The sequence below is a fragment of the Cyrtonyx montezumae genome, unplaced genomic scaffold (assembly GCF_038088225.1).
Source record: "Cyrtonyx montezumae isolate F1298 unplaced genomic scaffold, pur_monq_1.0 scaffold_20, whole genome shotgun sequence".
In the NCBI taxonomy this organism is placed as follows: Eukaryota; Metazoa; Chordata; class Aves; order Galliformes; family Odontophoridae; genus Cyrtonyx; species Cyrtonyx montezumae.
The window spans coordinates 335,993-357,134 of NW_027071937.1; the positions used below are offsets into that span (position 1 = coordinate 335,993).

Here is a 21,142-nt window from a genome sequence, read left to right on the forward strand (position 1 = left end):
TTCACATCATGGATTTCTGAATATGCTCCTTCAAGTGTAAGCATGAATGACACAAACACGCCGCTTATTTAAGTGAAATAAAAGTGAAATGCAGTCTCTCTTTTATAGCATATTTACATTTCTAGTATAAAAATATTTAAATTCATATCGAATTCTAAGATACCATGTAATAAAGATAACCAATTCAAAATCAAAGATTATAATTTTTAAGCATGGGTTGGAAGTGCTCGGTAAAATTATTCTGAATAAACGATGAAGGAAATGCTACGATACAGATCTAGCAGTTGAGGGAACGACTTGCAGTCAAACGCCATGGGTTTACATTGTTAGTTATGTAAAGCAGCAGAAGACAAGGCAGCTGAGTCTGTAATTCACAAAACCCTGACGAGTGTGGTCAACCTCCTGAAAGCTATAATTTATTATCAGAAATGTCACGCCTACACAATAGTCTTATTGTTGATTCATTAGGTAATTTCCCTTGAAGACCAGCTGTTTCTAGTGTGGTAGGATGAATAATGAGGAAGATATTCAATGTTCAGCGTACAAATGACAGACATAAGGAGGTTCTAACACCACCAGCGTCCCACTGCCTCTGGCACTAGCTCTGTGCTAGAGGGTAAAGGTCCTACACCTCCCACTTGCATAGAAAACCTCCCAGGTGTCAAATTTGCTCAGAGGGCAGGTTTCTGTGCAATACCTTCAATAGAATCAGGAGACCCATGTGATATGGCCAAGCAGGCCTTGGGCTCATTGTCACCTTCTATTTCCATTGACGTGCCCTGAGGGTAGACACTTTCTCCTCCCAGCAGACTCTGTTTATTCCCAGGTGCTCCAGGGAGCATCTTGCCACCAGTGTAGCTTGCAAAAGACAGCCCCGGTGGCTGTGCTCTAGGCAAGCTTTTATCCTGCTTTCCAGAGGTGCCTCTTTTTTAACCTTAAACTAACTACTATCTCAGTAATAATTATTAAACTGTAATTTACTACAGCTAGTAGTACTATCTGCTAGTTTTGTTGTTATTTTATTTTAAACAAATACATTACTCCTCCCTCAAACGATCCCTGTGAGGACTACATCTCCATCACGTAAGTAACACTGCAATTAAAGTGAGTTAAATTCACCAATAAGCAGACAAGCACCATGTGCTGTATGGTTGGTGTTCATTGTGCTCAGTGCATTAATGCTCCCAGTTTGTCAAGTCTTTTCATGTTACAGCCGCTTAAACTGCATTCGCCAGAAAAAAACCAAACCAAACCAAAACAAAAAACCACTTGTCTGAAGCCTGAGATTTGGTCGGCCCTTCCAAGTGAATCCCAACTGCAAACATCAGGTGGAACTGCTACTTTTCAGAAAATATTTATTTGGAAACAAACGCTCGCCGAGCGTTGGAGGCAGAAGCACCGACACAACACTGCGCGGAGCAGCGCCCGATCAGAGTCGCTGCTGCTTTTGTTGCTGCTAAAGGCTGCGACAGGATGGGCGCCTGGGATTCAGTGTCATAGTGTGCTGATGCTCGTGGGCTGACAAAAGGCACATCATTCCCATTTGAATGTAAAAAATTGAAAACAGTTTGCCTGGTGATGGCTTAAGCTCTGAGATGGCGGAAGAATAATTCAGGTTTTAATGACCCATCATTTACAACTGTCCCTATTCCTGCTACATTTCCCCTTGAGTTGCAATTATATTAACGCTTTTAAATAGGTTCGTCTCCTGGAAAAGCAAGAAGAGATACAGGCGGTAAATATTTAAATATTTTTTCCTTGGTAAGGTATGCCTACATAGCACTTCACTAATGGTACATAAAGTACGTAGCTGAGTTTCCAGTGAAATTCTAGTATAAAACAAATAATCTAGCAAATATCTAGTGATGAAATCTTCAGAGTGCCACAGCTGAGATAAACATCGAAGTATTGCCTTTACTTACATATAGAGAAAAAGGAGTGTGATAACAGCCTGGAATTACAGGTGACAGATGAGCCAACACTGTGGCATCTCAGCACTGCAGTTCAATAACTCCACATCCTGAGACCTCAGCATCCGTGTTCTCCACCCACACAATAACACTGGCAGTAAATTGCTTTAAAACTGTACCCTCTTTTGCTTAAATTTAAAACAAATCAGAATATTTTTGTCATTAGAAGAAAAGGAGCATGAGGATACTTTTCTTTCCCTGTAACAAAGAGGAACAATGGTCCTTAATTCCAGCACTGTAACTGACCACTGCTTGGGGTGATCGGGACTATGGGCCTCACAGGGCAAGCCTGAGGAAATCTTCCTCCACACGTGAAGCTCCTCAATTTTAAGAATGGTTTCATTAATTCATGGCCTGATCCTGCTTTCCGCAGGAGAGTTTTAAACGTGAAGCTGCTCCTCATCTGAATGGAGGTACAGCAGAGCGAGTTGTTCTGGATTTATACTGCTACAACTCTGCCCATACATTTCCTTCTGTTCACCTCTTTAAATGCGAATTTCAGCCCTAGTTTCCTGAAGCCGCATTGGGAACAGCCCAGCTCTGCCACACAGGGAAGCACGGCTGCACCCAAGAGAACAAGGAAGGGGCTGTGGACATCAGTCTCCGAAGCTGCTCTCAAACTAAAATCCTGCCATGGTTGTGATTTAATTGTGTGCTTCGTTCCAACAAAGAAAGCACAGCTCGTGCATTTGTGATCACTGATAATCCAGCTGTAGGCATCTGGCTGCACATGGGAGAAGTCTCAGAGCTGCAGCACTGCCCGTCCGGTTGTCAGCTCCCTCCCGTGAGTTACACCACTCACTGCCACAAGATCAGCATGCTTAGGAACTGCCAAGAGCTGATTTTTTCCCGTTGGCCATTCCACTGTGCAGTCCACCTGCTGACTTCTGGGAGATTCCACTGTGTTTCCAAAGGAGAAGACCCCTTCTTATTTCCTGGCCCATCAGATTTTTCAAGATCAAATGATCAGTACAATTCTCCATAAAGAAAATGTACAAATTGTGCCCTACTACAGAAAAATCGTTCTGCAGAGGTGTTTTTTTCCAATTAACAAAATCTTGTCCTCAGTTCGGTTTTAGAATCCGATTATTGTTCTACATTTATCTTAAGCAAAGTGGCTGACAAATAACTGCAAAATAATGTGATAAAAACCATTTATAATGCCAGCTTATTCCAGGTCTTTCTCCCTAACTAGTTATGACAAGGTAATAATGCTGGTTATGCATTTGTCTGACTTTAAATTGGTTACTTATAGCCATGATGGATGAGGGGAAAGATCGCCTTATTCTGAAAAGAAGCTCTTGATTTCTGATCTCATTTTTGCAGATAATGAATTATATCTAATTAGTAGGTTCCAAATCTAATCAAGAGGTTGAAATGTTGACCCAGACAAAGCAAAAGAGGGAGAGAAGGCTTCCTTCTAGGGTTTGGTTTTGTTTCTTTATCATCAATACAGCCCTGAGCAGAGGGCTGACCACACTGCCTAAGAGACACCAACCTGAAAATTCACTCTTCCACTTAACAGTTTAATGACATTCATCTCCACAGATGTATTCTTCCCATTGAGGATGTAAACTCCTTACTCACTCCTGTCACTCTATTTTATTGTTTTAGGGAAAGGACGGGAAATTACTGTCCTCATTGTAAGCAAACCAGACCCCATGTGAGATAAATTGGTCTTGATGAGCTTTTGAAGCACAGAGTTAAGAAAAATTTCCATCCAAATTTTTAATAAACAAACAAAAAAAAAATTGTGGAAAACATCCAGGAGCTGCAGTGGGAAAAACAGCACAAGGACATACGGGTGAAAAATGTTTCCTGCTGTTACATGGTGGGAGCTGGTAAGCTAGAAATTTATTTTAAAAAGCAAAATTTCAAATCATACTTTACTCTTATATATAAGAGCTGTTTTCTGCACTGGGGCCAAAAGATTAAAGCGAACTCACAAGCACAAACATAGCCCAGAATGTCAGGCAGTCAGCTGGACAATGTATTACACCGACTCCTGAGATGCTGTAGCTACTGCCAAAATAAATCCTTTTTAAAAGCAAAATCCCAAATAGATCTTAAGTGTTACAAAATATTCCTAAAATATTGATCCATTCTACCTAGCTACAATTTAAACAACCCTTAAATCTAGCAAAATAGCTTAGTCTTAAAAGGACATCACTTCCTAATCCTTATTTACGGCCTGGAGATCCATCCCCAGCCGCAGAATGCTCTGGCTGGATGCAATTTACGGAGCACCAACTCCGCAGAGCGCTTCTGCCCGCACCGCCCGCCCCTGCAGCGCGGGCACAGGCGGAGCTGCGGTGGGTAAGGTGCCCGCCGGGGAAGGCTCACACCGCCGGGGACGCAGCAGTTTTTCCGAAGACGAAATGGCATTAGGAAAACGCGAGGGCGCTCAGAGCCGAGCCCGGTGCTCCAGCGGGGCGGTGCGCCCTGCCCGCACTGCTGCAGCCCCAGCTCCGCTGCTCTGTGCCCCGCACGCTCGGGGCCATGCTCGCACCGCAGGCGGTGTGCGGGAGAAGTCGGGCACAGGGCAGCCTGGGGCCTCCCCTGGGACCCACAGCTGTGCCTCCTGGAGATGGGCTTCCCCGCTTCCACCAGAGCATTTGCTGAGCGCACAAAACATTGCCCCGAGGATTCTGAGCGTTAACAAGCGCAGCTCCCTAAGCCCGAGAAGAGAATGACAAAAAGCCGACAAGCTGCAGCCCCAACACAGCGGGCTCGTGCTGTGTGCCTGCAGGAGTGCCCCGGGGCAATAAGCCATCGGCAGGGATAGGAGCATGTGAGAAAACAGAGCCGTGGCAGCGATTTCCCATCTATTATAACCAAACTTTTCTGCAGCAAAACAGAGTTGTAATCGGCGTCCCTGAAGCACAGTGGGCTGTTCTACATTTCTGCTCCTGTGCAGTGACACTGTGGGTGTGGGACACAAACACCCCGTGTGGCCCATGAGGACATCCTGCACCAGGCTGAAAGCTGCTGACCAATTTCTGCTTTGCCAGAAGCGAGCAGAATTCTGTATGCATTTTTTATGTGCCAGTCACTGTGCAACTCTTGTTTTGGTCATAATTTGAGTCTTTCCAGCACATGGCACGCCACATTCAAATCACCATCCTTCCCAAGGATGTTCTGTACAGCTAGAAATAGCTTCATGCAGTCAAACTCAATGCAACGAGACACTCAGAAACCCTAATGACAGCAGAGGGAGTGCTGGACTGAACAAGCAGGACTCTGTCCATCACATGCTTTTAACCACTGCCTTCAATGGTGGTTGCACAGGGCAGGACAAGTGCAATCCAGCCCAACTCAGTTTTTCCATAGGTGTATTCTGAGGGCTTTCTGAAGTTGTTTTCCCAAGCACTATGTTCGTACTAAGAGACTGTGATCTGCTTGCAAACGTGCCACCTTATGTGAGACCCCCGTGCTGAAGTCCCAGATACTCCCACCAGTGCCCTGCAGGAGAAATGCAATTTGATTTGCTTCTCTTTGAATTGGGATTTTTTTTTAGAATGTGAATATGCAGCAGAACATGAAAAAAGAACAAAGTATAGTCATGAATAAAAGGCTACGGGGGGGGGGGGGGGGGGGAAGACAGCATTAATTGCCTTTTATGCTTTTTCATTTAATATCATGATTTCTGAAGCAAATTTCTGAAAGGTGGAAAATGAAACAGCTACCTCCTGACCAGCGTGGACTGAAATGAGTACTTCATTTCTGGATTGCAGTGCACCCTGAAAGCTTCTAGTACTTTGCTTAGATTTACAAAACGTAAAATGGGAAAGAAGAAAATACTAACTACTGTTAGAGTCAGACAGTAGACAGAGCTTTTGGCTGGCCTCGAACACCCATGCCCACACGTGCGTTTGGAGCACAGAACTGAAGACAATGACCTGCATATTACTCTGAGCTCCAGCACCTCTCTTTAGAATCATCCAGTGCCAAACTGCACTTAATGGAAGCACTGAGGTTAGAAAAGACCACTAAGATCACCTAGTCCTACCATCAACCCATCACCATCACGCCACTTTGTCTTCTCCAGCTTAACAAGGGTAAGGGCTTTTCTATTTGCTGTGTAGATGCATTGTGGCTTGTCAAGCACTTTAAGTCACAGCATACAGAACACAACAAAGGAGAACTGAGAATTTATAAGGACATATTCTACAGCTATAGCAGATAAGGCGTCATTTACTGTAACATGTTAGCCAAACAAATGTCTTAACAGACCATTGCGGTTTCGTGGATAAAGCAACAAAATCTCTCCTTTTATGAGCCTTAATTGTGTATGATTTATAAGTGGGCTGCAAAAGCTATTGTTGGCTTAAATCCGTCTGTACAAAGTCTCAGCATGGGAACTTTCTCAAGCATCTGAAAAATAGAGGAAGATAGCCATAACAAGCTTTGTTGGGTTAAAATGAGTATTCTGAAAAGGAAAAAGGAAAAGCACTAGCGAAGTCTCTGGCAGATGATGATCTCTGCAGTTCCATCCTTTGCCTTCTACAGTTACTTTGACAGTTGGTAGATAAAATGAATACTCCTCCAAGATGGAAGTCCAAGCAACCTTGGTGTTAGAGCTGAAAGGATATTTTCTTTCCAAAGAGTAAGTTAAATACAGGCAAGCCTACTCCATTCTCTCGTAACGTGTTAAATGCTATTTAATGCTCTTTTGCAGAAATAGCAGTTCAGTCTCAAAGCTTCTGCAATTTTCATCTCAGTGCTCCAAGCAGGCAGCTCTCCCAACGCCACATGTCCTGACAGAAGTTTCCTAGCACTTAGAACCCATCCAGGCCTAGGAGCAGTTCAGCTGTCAGAAGCCACCCACAGGGGCTCCATCACCACTTCCTGAAGTGCTGCTACAGCCGAAGCCACGCGGGGCCTGTGCAGTTACCTCAGTGTGAGCAAAGGCACCCAACCACCATTGATCTTAAACCCAAGATATTGCTGGCCTTGAGCTGCTGGAGCTCAAGGAGCGTTGGAATAATGCTCTCAGACAGACACAGGGCTTGGGGTGGTGCTCGTGGAGCCAGGGATTAGGCTTAATGATCCCTGTGGGTCCCTTCCGACTTGGGATGTTCTATGATCTTCATTAAATTGAAGAAATGTCCGGACAAAGGAATTCCAATTGCACTGTTAAGAATGCTCCATGTTTTATTTTAAATGAAAATAAGTAAGCTTTAAAAATGTATCAAGCTTTTAACACTTATTTTTGGAAATATGCATAAAACATCTGGTACCCAACAGCGATGGAAAGGCTGCCCCTACGTATTCGTTTGTGTAGTTCACCCTGTTACAGACGACTGCAAACACTTAGTGAGCAATACCGGTTTAGGAAGAGTAGCATTTGCTTGCCAGGCAGAATAGAAAAATGACGGATTAATAGGACTACATCTTTCATCTAGTGAGGTTAAGTGACCAGTTGCAACTATGCTTGTTTCTCAGGCAATACCAGTTTTAAGGAGCTCATTTTTAAAGCCAGACAACTTTGTTTTGTGTATTTATCTATTTATTTATGCATTTCCAAAATCACCGCAATATTTACTCTCTGTTATTAAACTCCCTGTGTCAGGCACTAATGGGTGTAATTATCTTTGAAACTGAATTTGATGTTGTAAAGCTACATGGTGTAGACGAGCGTCTTAATGATGAATGTCAGTGCCAGGGCTGCTGGGAAGATTTCATCATGCGAAACACCGTTCTGCCTCTGCAGTTTACTTAGAAAACAAGCTTGCCATGCAGAGCATAGGAAGACAACAAGTGTTGCTTCAAAACTAGACCAAACCAAACCCCAAATACCCCAGGCCTCTCTGTTAATCAATTTCAAACTGCCCTGATAGAATAATGTAGAAAAGAAAAATTACTGTTAACAATGCTTATCATCACAACTCGCACTCAGCTGCCTACAAGGACATATTACAACATTTTCTTACTTAACAAAATAATTTACAACACAGTTCTACAAAATTAGCATAAATTCAAATGTCTGTGAGTGGTATTTCCTTTGTTCTCCTCAAGTTTGGCCAAAACAGCTTGTTCTATGTCATTCTTTTTGTGAACAAATGGCTGAGAGCTATCGTTGCCAATTCCCCATTATTTCCCTTTGCCCTCACTCATTCTGTCTTCATAGAGAACAGAAACCCCCCTAGCAGCAGGAGCACGCTGTCATTAATTCAGTTACCCAGGGAATTTCACACCTTTGCCAGGCCCTTTACGGTTCTCATTTCAGTGCAACCTAATCTCAAATGGATGCAGAAAACTGTGAAGAAGGGCAGCTCCAGCTGAAGGCAGCAATTAAATGATAATTAGGGCTTTACTTCATCTTGTGATTGATAGAGGCTTACTGGGCCCAAACTGCATCTTGTCATATACTAATAGGCCAGACAAGATACTCCACTCCAGACTGAAGGATTTTGTCTTATCTCAAGAGAGATAATCTACTCAACAAGTAATCTCCTGCCTGTGGTAAAGCAATGCTGTATTTACGAGGCCACTATTCTTTATGGTTCAGCTCTGAATGTGCCCTAGGACTTCTGCAAGGAGCAGTGAAGGCTGCAGCTTTCCTTTTGCATTTTCAGGCACTCAGGTGTCTCTCCCAGTTCAAATGGGAAGTGTGAATCAGCTGATTTGTCCTGCAAAGTTCCTCTGGCACAGATGTACAATAGCCACTGCCTCGGAGTCTCAAAGTAAAAACAAACTGAACTATTTTTAATCTTTACAATTCCTGAGAAAATTAAGTGCATCAGAAAGATCAAATGCAGCCAAATACAATCTGGGCAGAAGCACTGCAGCTGAGAACGTGCTGTTGTGTGTGATCCGGGCTGCACCGTTTTCTGCGCCGTTTCCAAGTCTGCATATCCGACTGTGTCATTTGGGCCTTTGTAGGCCCAATTACTTATTATAAACAATTCAGTTTATCTTTATCAGAATCATTATCTAAATTGGCTACATGACACATACTGTTTTCCTAACTGCACTCCTGGGAAAATCTGCTATAAAATCTGTGATTTTGTACTTTGTAATTATCCCTGTATGGGCTATAAAACATTACACTTGTGTTTAAAATAGGTATAGCTAGCATTTTCCAATGCTCATAATGGAACATTCATTCTACCTCAGAAAATAAAATACAGCAAAATATTTGGTGCAATCAACTCACAGAGTTCTTGCAGCAGCCATATTGCAGCTGCTGATCAGATTCCAAAGGCAAACAAGTTTCTTGTGATGTGCTGGTTTTTTATTATAAAGTTTTGCCCTCTTGCTTGATATTTCTTCTCTGGGTGAGCCAAAGATGACTCAAGTTAGTGTCAAGCGAAACACGGCCCTAGCTGGCACTGTAGTCTTGAAACGAGGTGTCAACAATAACAGCTAACAGGATCGTACTCCCAGTGTCATTAATTTTCTCTTTCCAGTATCCTCCACATTTCCTGTTGTAAAAATGCTGGCCAATTTTTCCCTGTTGCTGACTTTTGTTTTCCTTACTGTTTTGAGAAATTCCTCCTTCCTCAGAATTTCTAAAGCTATTTCACACTGTGCCAAGCCAGCAGCTCTCCCCATGATTAAAACAAAACACTTTAGTTCTAAAGAGCAAAGACCTAACCTCCCATCTTGCACAACATGAGGTGTCCCCGGCCTCCCTTTTTAGCTGATTCTGCTTGCTTGACGTACTTTCAGAAGTTCAGTAACTAGCAGTGGAGGGGTCATGTTTGCCCTCAAGTTGCTGCTTTTCATGCTTGACATGTTTTTCTACTGTCCGGTCCCTTAGCTGCAGCAGGGTCACAAGGATGGAGAAAAAGGGTGGGGGTTACAGAAAGGGTATTGTATTACACAAACCCCAAAAGGTTTTGGTTACAGAATGTATATTGTCCATGCCTATTGGGCTTGTGGAGAAGTATCAAGTTCACCACATTCTCATTTGGAGACTTTGATCCTTTTTGTTAAAAAGAAGCTGCTTAGAATTACGCTGCAGAGCAAAGAAATGAATCAGTTGTACTCACTCACCCAGCACTAAGGAATGCCAATATTTCTGTTAGCCAGCCCAATCCTAGGGAGATTTACCCAGCTGCACAGAGGCTGGAAGGAGCTTAAGTCTATCAACACAACCACAAGCTCCCCCCTCCTTTCAGAAAGGTCCAAGCACCTTTTATGTTGCCTGACTTTCAATGATGTGGAACCCCTTTACACCACTCTAGAAATGCACAAAATGTCACGCTGCTTTCAGGAATTTTTAGGCTCCTTTCAGACCTCCATCCATAGCCAAGGTACCAAGAGGAACCAGAAGCACGCGTCTTCGAGATCTCTGTCTCACTCCCTTTGTCTGCATTATCAGCAACCACTCAGGCACTCCTGCTTGTGCAGGACATTAGATAAAAATGTCTGTGGAATCACCACAGCCGTTGTTTCTGCTGCTCTGACTTTTCCAACCCCCTGAGAAGGGCTGGCATGATCTCAATGAACCCTTCTTCTCTGATGAAGTACAGAGATCTTTAATTATCTTCTCCTATAGGAGCCCCTACATCTTCTGTCTGCATATATTTACACATATACTGAATATGCAATTTTTAGTATTTTGTATCAGTTCCTTTACTCAGTAATCGCCGTTAACCCAATTTTTATGGCCTGATGAGCTTTGTGATATGCACAGTTGCATTATCTCTCATTGCTGAATTAGGGGTCTTTACATACCTATTTTTGTCAGCAGTGTATTAAAAAGTGGAGAGATTCAAAGCCAGTGGGTTTTTAAGGTTCTTTGTCTATGCTTTTATCAGGACAGCACTACCATGATGTAGACAAGGCACTCAGAAGAGGTCATAATACAAATAATGTTAGGAATGACAGAAACTGTACTTTCTTTTGCTATGTAACACGCGTGTCATTGCTTAATGACTGGGATCCTGGCTCTCAATTAGCGTAATGCTGCAGGTCAGTTCTTAATTCAAAGGGCAGTTTTTTGCCAATCCAACATAAAACATCATCTAATGTAAGATGAAGTATATTAATGCTTCTGCTTTTACTGCTATAGCTCAGGTGACTCACCTAAGACTAATTAAATAACCAAATAAAGCCTACCAAGAGAAAATGCCAATGCCAGCATCCATTGACAACCCTTTTCTCAACCCACCATCTATTGTTCCTTTGCTAGCAGCCGTCACTGCATCAGAGCAGGCTAGGGAAATGGAAGGAAGCTGAAGATCTCTCAGTCTTTTTCTCTGGGTTCCCCAGCAGGACACTACCCTGAGCTTGGCTGAAGAGTTACAATCACCTGATACGGCCTTTTGTTGAGTGACCCTAAGAGAAGCTTCTTTGCATTCTTTTCTGCTGCAAAAGCACACACACTGGGGAGGGCCCAGGGGAGCAGCCACAACAGAAATCCAAACAGCTCCTCTGTGCTGCAGCTATTCTGTGGGAAGTGTTACTCCTTGTGAATGGGGTCAAAAGGGACCCAGGAAGGCATAACGAAGTGTTAGCTGATTTTTCAAGGGGCTCTGTTTTGTTGCATTAGCAATTTTCTACAGCATTAAGCAGTTTCATGGTGCATTGTATTGTGTTGTCTGAAATGGTGTACAGACTCTCTTCAGGCCAGATTTGTGGAAAGATGCAAGTCTTTAAATACAATGCCAGGCAAAGAAAGTAGTAAGAAAATAGCAGTGACGTAATGCAAACTTCCTAATGCAACAACACAGACCCTCCTTCCCAGGACTGCAGCCTACATGGGGCCCTGCTCCAGCCTTTCACTAAGCTGTTATATTACAGTACCTGAGAAAGAGACTATATCCATATTAATCTGTACCTCTGTCTGCTTAGCTCTCATTCTCTTCTTCCTTTTCCATCCCTCCCCAACACCCTTCATTCTTTCCTCTTTTCCTCCATTCCTCTCCTCTTTAAGCAATCTCATTTCCTTCTTATTCCTTTTTCAGGGAAATATTCTAGGATAACAATCAGCATAGTACTCCTGAACAGCAGAGATAGATTTGGGGTCAACAAGAGTCTCTTTACACACACAAGTGCAGTATATGCATTTCAATCGTTATTTTGAGTATAATTTAGGTCTCTATGTGTCCCTTCATGCTCACAGTGGGAGGAGCTGTACAGTAGATGTCTCAGGATGATGTGGTTTAACCACGGAGGCAGCTCAGCACCACACAGCCACTCTCCCCGAGTGAGATGGGGAAGAGAGTTGGAAAGGTAGACTGAATGCAACCATGAGTTGAGATAAAACAGCTTCTCAGGGAAATCCAAAGCTGCATGCAAAGCAAGAATTTCACTCACTACTTCACATCAGCAGATAAACGTTTCCCATTTACAGGAAAGCAGAGAATATCTCTGCTCAGTTGGGGTCAGCTGTCCTGGAGCAGTTCTCCCTGGTTGTCTCTTTGGCAGAGCATTGTAGAAGACCTTGACACTGTAACCTCTTCTCTGCAACAACCTAGAAGGTAGCATCACCACAGCTGTCATTAAAAATCCAAGGCACAGCATCATATGAGCCTCTGCAAAGGATTTTAACCCTATCTCAGCCAAAACACACTGCAGATGGTCACATTCATTAAATAAAAAAAAAAAAACCACAAAAGAAACAAAACATTAAGACAGAGAGAAAATGAAAACATTACAAAAGGTGATGAATCACCTGCGTGCCATCATGCCAACACTCTCCGGTGTTAAGAAAAAGACTGCAACACACACAGGGAGTAAGTGAGATGCTACAATATGCACAACACATAGGCTCCCCTAAATGGCAGGCAGCAGCACCTCAGTGCCTCTTCCTACAGGTCACGGGATAATTTGGAAGCTTCTGCAGCATGAAGGGAAAGGAAGAATATTGCTCGAATACTGGGGGAGTACATTCTTCATGCTTTTTTCTCCCAGAATCACACAACATGGCTAATAGCAATAACAGTAATCATAATTTTTATTGCTGTTTGAGTTCCAGTGGTTGAACCAGGCTGGAATAAAAGTCTTTGCAGAAGACTTTATGGACTTTATCCTTGACAATCTCTCCTTTTTATTTACTAGCATAATCCTAAAATTACAGTCAACTCATATTGGGAGAGCAGAAAAGCACAAAGCCAAAAAAGCCGTTTAAAAAAAAATCTGTTTCAGAATGTCTGGTCCCGCTTAAAATTTCATGATTATTAGAAATTATAGTTGGATATTTGTCACAAGAATATTTCTCCTTTACTATGAAACCTGACTTTACAGATCAAACTATGTGTAGTTTTACAAGGCATAGCAGAAATGCTCGGTCACAGTGATGGAGCACCTGGTGGAAGACAGGGCCAGCCCAGGGGAGCTCAGGTGCATGCAACTCGAGTGACTGGAAGGGCTGGAGCCAGGATCCACCCCTGCCCAGACCTCATGTAAGGGCCAGTGCATATCTGAGGCCTTCCAAATGTAAGCAGCTTCTTTCCCTTATTACTGTGCCCATTGCTGTTGCATTTGAGCAAATCCCTGCTTGCTGCAGCCCGGGATCTCACTGCTCTGCTGTCACTGTTGCACTTACCATTGCATTACACAAGGTAAATCTGCAAAATAAAGCCCAACCAAAATGCCCAGTGCTCTGCATACACTGCTGTTGGATCTGTCCCATGCCCTCTACAGTACCTGAACTCAGACTGATTTCATGTAAGGAGACCTGCCTCATACCTGCAGGATATGGCCCTTTGCCTTACCCATGACTTGCAGCAGGGAAGAGGAAGAACTCTGTTCCACAGAACTATGGAGAAACATCAGCGCTCTAGAGCACCACGTCACAGTGACAATAAGCCGCTGACCGGTGCAAAACATCAGGCACAGCACCCAGCACTGTGCTGAGAGCACAAAGGGGAGTGCTGTTCCTGGAAGCTGAGCTGATGGTGAGCTCCACCATGCCTCCCAGGGCTGATCCTACAGGGTGTCTTGGCTGCTTTCTGGGATGAGTCCTGGACATAAACCATCCTTCTCCTTTGGAAAGGAGCCCAGGCACAAAGTGGCAGATCGAACCATACAGCAAGGGTGCAGCAGGGACATGCTCCTGGACATGCAGAGTGCTCCATCCCAGCAGTACCCCCTGGGTCTGCATGAGAGCAGTCGGGGTGGAAGCCAGCCTTGCACCGCTGAGTTAACCAGCGTACACTCTGCTCAGGACTCAGCTGTATGAGCATTTTTACTTCATTAAGTGTTTTCTGCTGAAATGTTCCATCAGTCCTCTAGGTGCAGGTTCCCAGGCCGCAAATCCACCCCACAAACCTCTGTTATAAGGCTGAGGAAGCCAATGTGCTTATACAGCTGACTGTCTTCTCACAGCGAACTGCTGTGCATCCAATTACAACTGCTAATATCCTTTGTAATCCAAACTATGTGGGTGAAAGCAATCAGGAAGGCTCAGATTAAACAGTAACAAAGGTTGATGTTGTTTCTGGGCTGTCGTGTCCTACATACTGAAAACTGCACTTTGCAGAACATTCATATTGTTGCTGCTTCTCTGAGATTCTCCATAAGAGATAGGATATTTCTACACCAAAAGGTGACAAATATCTCCATTTTTTATCATCTTACAGAGAACAACTTGACTATACATTGAATCAACCAAAACCAAACTTGTGTTGTACAGAACTAGAAGACTCTTTATTGCTAATCTACGTAAATTCTTACCAAAGGGACATTTTCAACAGGCAGCCTACCCTTCCCAGCAAGATAAAGTTTGAATAAAAACACATTAAAAGGAATATAAAAGTACAACGTGAATAAAGAGCTGTTCACTGGAAACGGACACAGATAAAAATCCCTGGAAATGTCATCATGCACTGTTTGTAGATACAGCTGTACCCATATCTCTAAATTACAAATGATAATGAGGTGTAAAGATTTTATCAGACACCTAGCCTCCTTGAAAGGCCTCTGTGTGTTGACTGGTGTAGTCTCATATTAGGTGGTAGGAATTTTGTTTTCTTTTCTAAGTGGAACATCAGATTACACAGGTCTTATTTCACTGCTGATTGCAGTCGTCCACTTAACATCTTGACAGATATTCAAGAATGGAGCAAGGCTGGTGGTGCTGCCGAGTGAGGCGTGCATTCATCTATCATCTGCTAACAGAGCACTTGGAGGGGCAGCCCTGATGTCATTAGCCCGCCTCTCCCCAGAACTTGGTGGCAGTTTTTAATTCCTGCTAACTAGGTTTGTTGACAATTTTGTGACAGAATGTGAGCTTTAGATCCCGCAAACAAAAACACCAACTGCAAACCTTCTGCCTGACTTTCTCACAGGCTAGAGCCTGAATAATACAGTAGGTTTATTTTTTTAATCTATAGCTTGTTGGAGAAATGGCTGCGTGACATGGTGTCCTGCTTCCAGCGAGTGCTGCTCCTGCACACAGCAGTTATTTTCGCAGCAGGACACCAGGTGCCCTCCACACAGCCCCTGCAGGCCCTGACCACCCAAACTTGCTGCAATCCAACAGCACTGCCTATCGTTACGGTACAAAATGAGCACCCTGAGAGAGACACAGACCCCAGGGAAGAAAATGTGGTAGCTGAGAGTCTGTCCTCTACATGACCACTATTGCTTTTACCATCTAACACATTCAGAGAAAATACATTTTAGGGAACACCCCCTCTGCAAAAATCTGTTGATACCTGAAGGAGCTGTGAGATGACTTACAAATACAATCAGCACTTGTTGCTGTTGCCAGATACAGTACAAGCAGCAACACCAGCACAGCCACACTCCAGAGAGGCACTGAGAACCTCTGGGAGGGAATGAATCGCATCCAAAACACAAAATGCTCCATCGATCAGCACGACCACCGAAGGGCTTTGTCAGTCACAAAGCTGGTTGCTCCATACCCATTCATTAGTGCTTTTGGCACCTCATTCAGTCTCATTTATGACTTATTTTTGTCAGCTTTTCTACTTGGTTACATTAGAAGAGGAACTCTCTTGAACCTCTTTAATGTTCTGAAACTCACAAACCACAAAGCATGCTCTATTTCTGGCAGCCGGTAAGATTTATTGCACCGACTGGCCTTGTGTTCACACCTCTGTTGAAAGACTGAAACAAACTCTTCAGCATTCAAGGAACAGAACCATTGCTCGTCAGCATGTAAGTGCATGGTTTGGCTTTCACTGGATGTCCGAGGAGAGGAAGGTTTCTCGAACACCGCTGTCTGCAGAGCAGACCTTAGCAAGAAGCAGCACAGATGGAGGCCTGTCAGTGTAAGTGAAATGGCCATCATTCTGCCCGCATGTCTGCTTGTACTACTCAGTGGAAAAATACATTTGCTTATATTTGAGGAACTCTCAGTAAAATCATTAAAAGCCATGGATGAAACCACGTAAACCAGATTTGTTTCCTTGTCCCACTATGCTTGACATAACAAAGGGCATATTCTTAATATAAATAGATCACACTTGCACAACACTATTCTAAATAAATCTGGGGCTAATGTAGTTTATGAGATACACTCAGGAGGTTAAATTGTTTCTGACTAGGTGGTTAATTAAAGGATTTATTTTGCAATTGCAGAGGACCCATAACTCATGAGTTACTGCACAATAAAAGTGTTGTAGATGTGTAAAATAACACCGTGATTAACTCCCCCAAGCCACCTCAGCCCATGCGGTTCTGTGCACCCCTTCTTTGTGCCAACAGCCCAAACCCAACATTCGGGACCTTCCACCAAACTGCAACGTGGGCCTTCTTCCTTTTTATTTGTTACTTGTTCAATTTGCAGCAGAGATGGTGTGGTGTTCAGATGAATGTCTATGATTAAGTGGTTGGCTCAGGGCTCCCCCCACCAGAAGATAAAAAAAAAAAAAAAAAGAAAGGAAGGGTTAATTATGAAGTAAAAGTGATCTGGAACACAAAAGAGAAACAGTCCGATAAGACTTCTCAGAGACGGTTCCCATTCTGTTTCTGTCAAAGGACTCCTGAGGATCATCGAGCTCTACAGCAAAGCCTCCATCAGAAGACGATGCATTTGCATTTTGTTTGCCAAGGTCCAGCATTTGTTTCACCATTTCCTTAAAGTAATCCTAGTGCTAAACAGAAAGTGACAAAGAGGAAGTGTTGGAAAAATAGAACATGGATTTCCTTTTAGTTAAAACTCTGATCGTTTTGGTCCATATTGAAAAAAATAATTTTCCTATATATTTAGTCCTCTAAAATCCATGCCATCCAGCTACCAGCATTAATGATGTTAGGGTGAATTATAAAGAGAAATCAAATTTTCCATAGCATTTGAACGCCATTAAAATGCCAAACAATAAACTACCAGACTGCAAATTAGATCAGTGGAAATATCAAACACATTGCGGTATAAAATCCATAATTGCATTTAGCGCTTTAGCTCCCAGGGGACAGGCTGCTAAAGATCATCACCGTGCCACATATGAGAAGCTATTGACAGAACGATAAAAATCGACAGGCTAACCAAATAAACACTGCAGGCTTCATTAAATATTCAGCAAGTGAAATTTGACTATCGTGCGCCTTTTTTCCCGCTAGATGCGCGGGGCTGCAGCGCTCAGAGCTCTGTCCATGACAGCAATATGCGGCCGTGCCCTGCAGGCCCGAGCGGCAGCGCAGGCCGAGGGGACGCGGTCAGCGCCGTCAGGTACAGCACCATCAATAAGCGCTGCGCCGCAGACAGGGTTATTATTCTTCAGAATGCATTATTAGCCTTGGCCCCGGGAGTAGCTGGCTCCAAAGACTTTAATTAGAGAAAGTGTAGCATCTACCGAAGTTTAACGCTTCCCGCAGTAGGGACATCTCGTCCCTCATGAGACGCTCCTTGAAGGAGCTCAGCACTGCGTCGCCTCCTCTCTTCCTCCTCCTGGGTGCGGCGATGCAGTGACCGTGTCCTGCAGGGCCCAGGAAGGACGGGGCCAAGCTGTTTCAGGCTCAGCAGTGCTCAAACGAACACGCTTATTTACAGAGCTGATCGAGCCAGCCGCTGTAAATCAGGGCCCGTCAGGACCACAGAGTGCTGCTGGGTCCGGCCCTGGGGTGCTCACCTCTGACCTGGGAGAAACGTAGTTTGCTTTATGCAGCTCTGGCTTTTACACTGCATAAAGAGCTGCAAAGCAAATGAGCAGCCCTGACAGAAGACAGTACGGTGTTAATTCCGTATTTCATTAACCAGTTATTTGTTGTTACTCCCCTAGATTACCTGCTGTCAGGATGAGAGTAATTGTGGGTAATGCAGCCATTCTCCCTGGGAGCAGTGAGAAAAACGGAGCTGTAGGAGTCTGGCACAGGTGGAGGGCACAGAACAATGCAGTGTACTTTGGAAGAAAAAACCAAAAGTGTGAATCACCATCCTGTGAAGCCTGTGAGTTCTGGCTCCTGCAACAGGACAACACATAATGGACCTGACCCGAAAAAACGACAGACAGAGATCTGGGACATAGCATGAGTAGCTGAATCTATTTAAAATATCGTAGGGTTTTGTTTGTTTTAATTATAACCAACATTTCAAATTCTGGAAATTGTTCCTGATATCCTCTCAAGGTCCATTTTAGTCTGTTTGCACGATTACGTTTGTGGAGTGGCATGGATACTGCTACAATAGGAGAGAACAACAACGGAAAGAAGGCATGTTTCCTCTCTCTGTTCCTACAGGCCTTGAGACTGAAATTAGAGCAAATAAAATGTATAATGCATGCTCTGGAAGCACCCAATAGGGTTATAAGCAGCCATTCCCTCTTCATGGAGAAAAAGTTTATGTAAATGACTGATGACAGTGTTATTGTGTGAGGAATATCAATGGAGTAATTACAGTTACATAGCTTGCTGCTGCACTGCTGCTCTAAGCCTGTGTTAATTTTTCACACCACTCCCTTGGGAAAGATCTCAGTGTGCTCCTAAGAGCAGAGCTAATAATCGGAGCTCTGAGCCACTGCCGCTGAAACTAGCCCCAAGGTCTTTCTGAGCAGACTGCTAAACACTGACTGTCTCCCTAGAGAGAAGAGAACAGAGATAAAATGATTAAAAACTGCCAAATTGGACTGGCAATCACTTGGCTATACTGTCAGCCCAAGACAAGACAAATCTCAGTTATTTTTTCTTTTGTGAGCTGGAAAGCTCGGATAGCACAAAGCAGCGTGGCTGCAAATGGAGCAGCAGCCTAGCCACATTTTGGGTCCTCCCAAGTACTGTGTCAACATCTGCAGACACAAATGATGTGTCATTGATTGTGTTTAACACCAACACAGATCAAGAATCTGAAAAAACCAATTTCTATTTAGGCCTACTGGGACCCTTATTATTATGAGTCAATTCCACTTGTTTGATCCCAAGTATAATTTTAGGACTGAGCAGATCACAGACTCCGTAACTGCATCTCACTCCATAGGAGCAGTTCCCCGAGGTGAGATACTGCTGGTGCTGTTTGGCCCAAAATTTTAGGCAGCTTACATACTTCAGTCAGTTCTACAGAATAAAAAACAGTGCAAGGATTACGTGATAGGATACATCCCAAACCTCATCAGATGTGAAGCACTGAAAATGTGCTTCTAAAAAAGTCAGCATAGGTATCTGCACCTCAGCTGCTTGAGCAGCTTGAAAGTATCCTAAGGCCACAACTGATGGAGCAGTGAAACAAGGAACCACTTCCTACTAGGCTGGAAGAAATACCCCAAATCAAAACAGAAAAGCATGCCATGATCAGCCCAGCAGACAGGAGGTGACAACCACAGCAAAGCAGGTGTGCAGCACTGCATAAACCGCTTCAAAAAGCTGCATCAACATTTCCCAGCGCTGGGATATAGAAGTACAACAGCCCAAAATGGACATGGACAATCCCTCCGAGCTGCTGCACAGCTTTAGTTTGCAGCCCCTGCATGCACTAGTTGCAGCTCCTGTGCACATCTTGCCAAAAATCAATGTTGATATATCTCCATGGATGTAAATGGACAGAAGGACAGCAGCCACAGATCCCTTCTACCTTCCAATTACAGCATTTTTAGCTTGAATAAATTACATTAAAACATAGGTGTGGGAGCCAGCATCCATGTGACCACCTAACTGAGCCCTGGATTGAAAGCCCCGATTAGAAATTGAGAAATGTGAACCACTGTATGAAGTGGTTCATGCGTAGAAATAGAAAAACAATGCACATTCTCAGTCTGAATCTGGGGCTCACTGATCCCATCCTATCTGTTTGCAGGAAGGAGATGACCCAGGGGCTTCCCCTGTGCCACTGCTCTCCTCCCCACTATAATTTTTCCCCAAGCATTTATCTGTAAGTGAAAATACTTCCAGCCTATTACCTTCTGAAGGGAGAGAAATCTCACAGGATTGAACACTGGCAGCCAGCTAGGACAAAGCTGGGCTGCAGGAGGCAACTTGCTCTGATAAATCCTCCAGTGTTTTCAGCAAGACATCCACTGCCATGTCTGCTTCCCAAGGATCTCACTTATAGGATGACTACTAGAAGCCTCCAGTATGGTTCCACAGGAAGGAAGATGACAATCTCAGCTCTCACTCCTTTCTAGGACCCATACAATCTTCCCTGCATAGGATTGCCTGGGCACTGATGCCTGTCTGGGGACCACAGCCCCCACATCTTACAGAAAAATGGAGCCCACCCTCCATGGGATACCCTGCCAACCTGAAAGCCCTGCCTGGGAACTGCACATAACATCGGCTTCCTTGATTAAGCAATGGGCAAGAGAGAACAGGTTTGGTCCTTCTGATCCTACCAGAGATCTGGATTTTGGAAACAGACTACTTTGAGAACCTACATCTAAAGAACAGAGGGAAGCAAAGCAGCCACCTGATAAATTTTAGTTTGTTTCCTTCTCACAACAGCTTCTGTATCAATGATTTTGCTTTCCCCTCTGCATCACATATGGAGCAAGTAGAAAGCAGATTAGCAACAAACCAAGGGGTTTGCAAGAGAAAGGTCTGTGGCGAGTCCTGCCCCACTCTACACAAAGGAAGGCAGAAAAACACCAGCAGAGCTGCGCCTTGGGGCTGCTATGAGGTCACTTGGAAGCCTCAAGATGAAACACCAACCCATGAGTTGCTAAAGTCCCAGTTTCCACTACATGAAAGCTGGGGCTGGACCTTGAACTAGTGAATGAACTAAATCTGTATTTAAAGTAGAGTACACTGCAATTATTAAATAACATTCTAATATATTTCACAGATACCTAATTTTAGCTGACTCTTTCTGATGCGTCTCAGTGCCT

The 21,142-nt window shown here is 43.8% G+C and overlaps 1 protein-coding gene across 2 annotated transcripts in view; it reads right to left on the minus strand.

The window, feature by feature from the left end:
• LMX1B (LIM homeobox transcription factor 1 beta) overlaps positions 1 to 21,142 on the minus strand; it is a 95,237-nt gene that overhangs the window by 39,023 nt on the left and 35,072 nt on the right. The window lies entirely within an intron of this gene.